Here is a 6818-nt window from a genome sequence, read left to right on the forward strand (position 1 = left end):
ACCTCCCATTACCCAACCCTTAAGGGGCCTGGGTCCTAACTTTTGATCTCTCATTCTTTTCAAAGGTACCTGTAAAGGAAGATAAGGATCAACAATATGGTGAAACACAAAAATAATTCTTTTTTTTTTGTTAAAAAGTTCAGAATGTTCTGTTCAGTTCTTTGGTGGGAGAGCAGCTACAACCACCAGTGAAAGAGAGGAAAGCTCAATCACATCCGCCTCTTCTGTGTGATGTCCTGGTCTTCACTGACAGGTGTAGACTGACCTGGAGCTAAGTGGTCTCACCAGGGGATTATTCTGCCCCTATTGGTGGGACCACTGATCTGACGGTGCACCTAAGGTGTAGACTAACCTTTAGGTGTAAATGAACGCTTTCTCACCCTAGGGGATTATTCTGCCCCTTGAATTGGGTGAGAAGGGTCTTCTGGTGGGCTGGTGTTGTCCCTCAGGTTCTGCTGGACCTCTGGCAGCGATCTCTGTGGTGCCTCTGCTGCTGCACACTGGCTCCAATGATACCACGTGTCTCCTTTGCCTTTGAGCCTCACCGCATGTGAGGTTCTCTCTGTGACCTGGAATGGACCCGTCCACCTGGGCTCTGACCACTTCCGTTTGATGATTTTCAGAAGGATCCACTCCGCGTCTGAGGTGGTGGCTCGAGCCTCGGATGGTCGGGCGGCCACCTGTTTTGAGAATGCTGCAACCAAGCTGTGGAGAGATCTATAGTAATCACGGTGAGACATAGATTGTTCACATTCAGTTATAAATGGCAACCTGGTATGTGGGCCTGGAAAAGGTCTTCCAGTCTGTAGTTCATGGGGGGTCAGTCCATGCTTCTGGTTTACAGAACTTCTCACAGACATTAGGGCTAGTGGCAAAGCAGTGACCCAATTCATTTTGGTCTGTGCACAGATTTTAGCCAATTTCGTTTTGATTGTCTGGTTCATCATTTCCACCTTCCCTTGGGATTGGGGGTGGTACACTGTTCCAAAGGAATGTCTCAGTCCCAAGAACTTTTCAACCTCTCTAAGTTCTTCATTTTTGAAGTGTGTGCCATTATCTGACCTGATTTTTGCAGGAAAACCGTGCCTGGGAATGTAGTGATTAATCAGACACTTCACCACTGTTTTGCTGTCTTCCTTTTTTGCTGGCCAGGCCTCAGGCCATCCTGTGAATGCATCCACACATACCAACAGATATCTGAACCCATTCACTCTCTCAGTCATATCTGTATAGTCAATGATGATTTCTTTCCCTGCAATAGGATCCACAGGGAATTTTCCTGGCGCTGGCTTCAAGGTAGGTTTGACATTGAACTGTCTGCAAATTTCACATGAGTTTATCCAATGCACTGCCATTGGTTTTAAATAAGGATGCCACCAATGTTCGAGATTTTTCAGCATCTGTGTGGTTCCTACATGCCCCATGCCATGGGCTTCCTCCAGGACTGCTGTAGTGAGCCCTGGTGGCAGGATTGGACGTCCGTCTGGTCTCCTCCTAAGTCCATTTTGGTCCTTACTGCCTCCTCTCGCCTTCCACATCGACTTTTCTTCTGATGAGGCCCCCTTTTGTAGTTTCACTACTTCCTCCAGAGTGGGCTCTGGTGTCCAGCCTACCTCTGAACAAAACAGTATATTTTTTGGTTGATACCCAGCACACTGCTTCGCTGCTTGATCTGCCGCCTGATTCCCCAGTGCTACTCTGGTATCACTGCTGTCATGTCCTTTACACTTTATAACTGCCACCTCCTGTGGTAAGAGCAATGCTTCAGCCAACCTTCTCATTTCCTGTTCATGCTTGATGGGTTTCTGTCCTGCTGTCCTAAACCCTGTTCTTAACCATTGCTTCAGTTCAACATGCACTGCGCCTGTGGCATATGCTGAGTCTGTGTAAATGTTTATTTTTTGTCCTTCTCCTAATTCTAGGGCCACGATCACTGCCAAAACTTCTGCTTTCTGTGCTGATTGTGTGTCTGTCAGCCTTTCCGCTTTCATTGTCACAAAGTCTGTCCCTGTGTCCTCCACAACGGCATACGCTGCTTTCAGTCCTTCTGTGTCATGTCTGAAACAGCAACCATCTATATACAGGTTTTTTGCCTCTGTTAAGGATATGCTTTGTAAATCCGGTCTGATTTTTTCATTAAACTCCACTTTTTCTGCACAAACATGTGGTTCTCCTGATGTCATTCTGTCTGCCATGTTTATGCCTTCATGTGTGTATGTGATGTTAGGAGCTTCCAGCACCCTGCTCAGTCTCTGTTGTCTCAGTGGTGATAGTGTGAATGTCTTTGAGTTCACAAAAGCCGCTACTCCATGTGATATGAGAATGTGGAGGGAGTGTCCCATAACTACATGGGCTGTTTTAAGGATTATTTTGGCCATCCCTGCTGCATGTCTGGTGCATTCATAATGTCTTTGTTCCATGTTGTCCAACATAACACTTATGTACATTAGCACTGTTCTTATTCCCCCTTTTTTCTGAAACAGCACGCCATTGGCTGTGTGTGCTGTTACAGAAACATCTAAATAGAACGGCAATGTGTAGTCAGGGTGTGCCAAGTGTGCAGCTTGGGATAGGCTGGTTTTCAAAGCTGTAAAAGTTTCCTCAGCTTCTCGAGTCCATTCCAGTGGGGCAGTGAGATTTCTCATGCCCTGCTCTTTCACCAGGTCCCTAAGTGGAGCAGTGAGATCAGTGTATCCTGGAACAAAAGATCTACTGTATCCAGTGAGACCCAAGAAGGAAAGCATGTCTTTCACAAAAACGGGTTTGGGATGGGAAACAACAGCTGACTGATGAGTAGGGGACATCCCAGTGCCCGGTTGGGAGATAACTCTACCTAAAAAGTCAACCTGTTTTCTACAAGTTTGCAGTTTGGATTTGCTGACCTTGTACCCGGCTTTAGCAAGATGTGAGAGGACCACAGCCTCCAAACATTCTGAAACAGTTGGCGTTGCCAAAAGGATGTCATCCACATATTGAATCAATGTGGTGTGTGGTGGAAGGAGGCAGTCCTGTAGAGAGTCTTTAAGAACTTGGTTAAAGATTCCTGGAGACAGAGCAAAACCCTGTGGCAAACGAGTGTATCGATACCTATGTGATCCATAGGTAAAAGCAAAAATGTCCCTGCATTCCTCAGCTAAAGGCAGGCAAAAGAAAGCATTGGCCAGGTCAATGCATGTGAACCATGCATGTTCCGGATTAAGGTTAGTGAGAGCGACATAAGGATTTGGAACTGGGACAGTGGGAGTGGACAGCGCTGCATTAAGCTCTCAAATCATGTGCCATCGTCCATTTTCCTGTCCCTTTTTTCTCTACTGGCAAGATAGGTGTATTCCATGAGGAGGAGTCAGCCGACTCCAACACATCTGCATTCCACAACCCCTCTATTGTGCTCTCAATGCCCAGTTCAGCAGCGGGTTTATGAGGGTATTGAGATCTCCAGATTGGTTGATCAGAAGTAAGCTGAAAGGTAATAGGAGTACAGTGTATGAGACCTACGTCCGTAGGACCTTCAGCCCAAAGTGTGGAAGGCATGCTCTGTACAACTGCATCTGCCAGTGGGTGATCTGATTTTTCTCTGCCATGATGTCTGTCTAACTGTACATGTTCCATGGTGCCTACATCTGTGGAATGATTCAGAATGCGATAAGTGTTCCCTTAAGGTGAATAGGAGAGGTTAGGAGTTGAAGAGAGATGCCAATCCTGTAGGGAGAGGGAGCGTTTTAACACACCCCCTAACTCACGTGCTTCATGTCCTGGATGGAGGGCTAAAGAAACGTGGGGAACGCCATCAGACCACATTTTAAACCACTCTTCCTGTTCTTTTGATAACTGTACAGAGGCGACAACTCCCTCTGGAGCTACATAAATATCAGTGGTGACAATGTCCCATGTCGTACCCTCCAGCTCTTCAGCAAAGCTTTCCTGGTAGCATTCACAGTTATTTCTGTCAAAAAACAGTGTGACATGTGGTGGGTCAGGGGGAAGAACATAGGGTGCCAGAGTGGAGATCCAGGATTTCCACCGAAGGAAGGAAGAGAGAACACCTCTGCATGCCGTGGTTTCCGGGTGTAGCAAGACCCAGTAAATGTAAGCCTTAGGATCGGGCAAGGGCTGGATTAAATACTGTCCATGTGAAAAAAATGTGTTGCTGCCACATGAGAGTTGGGTGCCATTAGGAAGATGCACCTGCAGTCCGTCTGAACCACACAGAATGGTTGCGCCCATTTTGATCAACATGTCTCTGCCCAGTAAATTTACTGGTGTGTCTGCGGACACTAAGTAGCTGTGGTTCAAAATGTGCCCTCCTATTTCAGTTCTTAGGGGCATGGTGTAAGGTAGGACCTGTTTAGTCCCAGAAAACCCCATGACAGTGGTAGTCCTTGTGGATAGAGTGTTAGAGTGTTGGATGGTTGAGCATGTAGCCCCAGTGTCCACTAGAAAAGGAAGACTTTGTTCATACACCGTCACGGACAGTAAGGGGTCCTCAGTCCCTCTGTCCGGGGGGTTCTGTGGGGACCCTCAATGGTGGTCTGGCCAGTGACTGGGCTCATCCCAGGCTGGCAGTTGGAGTGAAGGTTGCTGCTGTTGGCCTCCATGTGATGGACCACCTCGTCCCCTTTGTGGGCGTCTCGCAGGCCCTCCCATAGGTCCATGCCATCCATAACCCACATATGGACCGCGTTTGTAGGGACAATTCCTGCTCCAATGACCAGGCTCTTCGCAGTAATAGCACACATCAGCATTCCCCCCCCTCCATGGCGGTCCTCGCTGGAATCCCCTTCCCCTGGGCCCACCCCCTCCCCTGAAGCGACCAGCATGTGCCTGATAATGACCAGAGGCCTTAGAGGCCAGGAAAGGGAGGAGCTTGTGGAGGTTGGGACACAGCACTTTCATACATTATTTTAGGGGTTTTACCTTCTTTTTTCTTTTCTCCAGCTTTTTGTTTTGCTTCAGCTAACTGCATTTTCAGTAGCTGAGTTTGTAATGTTTTAAGTTCTTCCTCATCTTTCTTATTTTCCTCTCTTATTTTAGATAAATGGTGAATTAAATGGCGGTCCCATATTCCAGTATCAGCCCCTGCCAAATCAGGATTGTCCTCCATGTTGGTTTTAACCTGTGTTGGTAAGCCTCTTAACACAGCATCTCTGAACTAATCCCTCTGTGAGCCCTCATTGGCTGGATTAGTACCGGTTTGTGTTTGCCACATGGATTTACACTGGTCCAAATATTCTCTTGGATTGGTATTTGGATTCCATTCAAATTTAGGGATAGTGTGCCCCCTGGTTACAGGATATAACTCCCTCAATGCGTGCCCTATGTCTTGGGCATGGATAGAGAAATGAGCTGTGTCTTGGAAGAGAAGGGAGCGAGCATTCGCTTCAACCTCTCTACAGCTGTGTGGTTTCATGCAACGTGCTGCAATTGCGCAGTAGTCCCCTAGAGCGAAAGTGGTTCCTGCAGTTAAAGAATCCAATGTTTGCAACCAAATAGATGCACCCTCTGTAATAGGGGGTAATTTGTCGCACAGAGTGGTGAGATCTCCTAAGGAGAAAGGTTTGCATTTTCTTTGACCTCTGGACCCCAGCTGTTCAAGAAGCGGTAAATTGTACGTATGTCCTGGCTCCCTAGATGCCACCTCACGCAAAAGATACCTGTTAGGTATGGGCCCACTATGCACGGATGAGGACCCCACACCTTCCTCATTTTCTTCCGCTAGACTAGTGGGCTCATTGACTGGGGGGGCTGGATCCGCCAGTGTGGAAGCATTGGAGTAGGCAAGGGTTGGGGGCACTGAAGAGAAAGGATTTCCGGGAGATATATGACCGGACAGAGGTCCGGAAGACACAGTAGAGAAAGATGCGGTGGGGGAGCTGAAGCTCTGCCTGCTGGAGAGTTTTGTTCAGGCAAACCAGTAATCCTCAGTCTGCCCCCAGAAATGTCCAATGTGGGGTAAAGGCCCAATGGAGTGGGAGAAGAAGATTCCTTGGTGGCGGATTTTGGAGGAGGAAGACCATATGGTGGCGGTTTATCTCCAGTGTGTGTGTTGGTGGGTGTTGTGTGGGGTTTATCAAACATAGCATGTTTACCTCCATGCCATATCAGCACCATTTGCGACCAAAACGTCTCATTCTGTGCTGCTTTATCTCTTGTTTCTTTAAACTTCCCTTTAAATGGTCCACTATTTTTGCATTTTTCCTCAGCCAACTCTATTTCTTTCTTAGCCTTCTTCATATTCAGCCTAAACCACCTTCCCATGTTTTTTCTGCTCTTTTCATCAGTTCCATCTTTTTCAACCTCCTCCTGTATTTTCTGATTCATCTTCTTAATCAACTTTTCTGCCTGTTTTTCTTCCTGTGTCTGCTGCACCAACTGCCTCACCACATACACCTGTTCCTTAAATGTTTTCCACACTGGTTCCTCTTCACCCCAACCTGAGTCATCTGTGTCCCGGTCAAATTCAACGTCCATCCTGCTAGCCTGTATAAATTCTTCACCAAAAGTTGTAGCACCTTCAAAAGTTTTCACACCTTCAAAAGTATTAGGCACCCTAAAAAGTGTTCACATCTTACACAAGTATTCACACCCAAACAAGTATTAGCACTCTGAAAAGTATTGGCACTGTGAAAAGTATTCGCACTCAAAAAAGTATTAGCATTTAAAAAAGTATTCACACTCAACAAAGTATTCGCACTTAAAAAAGTATTAGCACTCTGAAAAGTATTTGCACTCTGAAAAGTATTAGCACTCAAAAAAGTATTAGCACTCTGAAAAGTATTCGCACTTAAAAAAGTATTAAAACTCTGAAAAGTATTTGCACT

The sequence above is a fragment of the Girardinichthys multiradiatus genome, chromosome 15 (assembly GCF_021462225.1).
Source record: "Girardinichthys multiradiatus isolate DD_20200921_A chromosome 15, DD_fGirMul_XY1, whole genome shotgun sequence".
NCBI lineage: Eukaryota > Metazoa > Chordata > Actinopteri > Cyprinodontiformes > Goodeidae > Girardinichthys > Girardinichthys multiradiatus.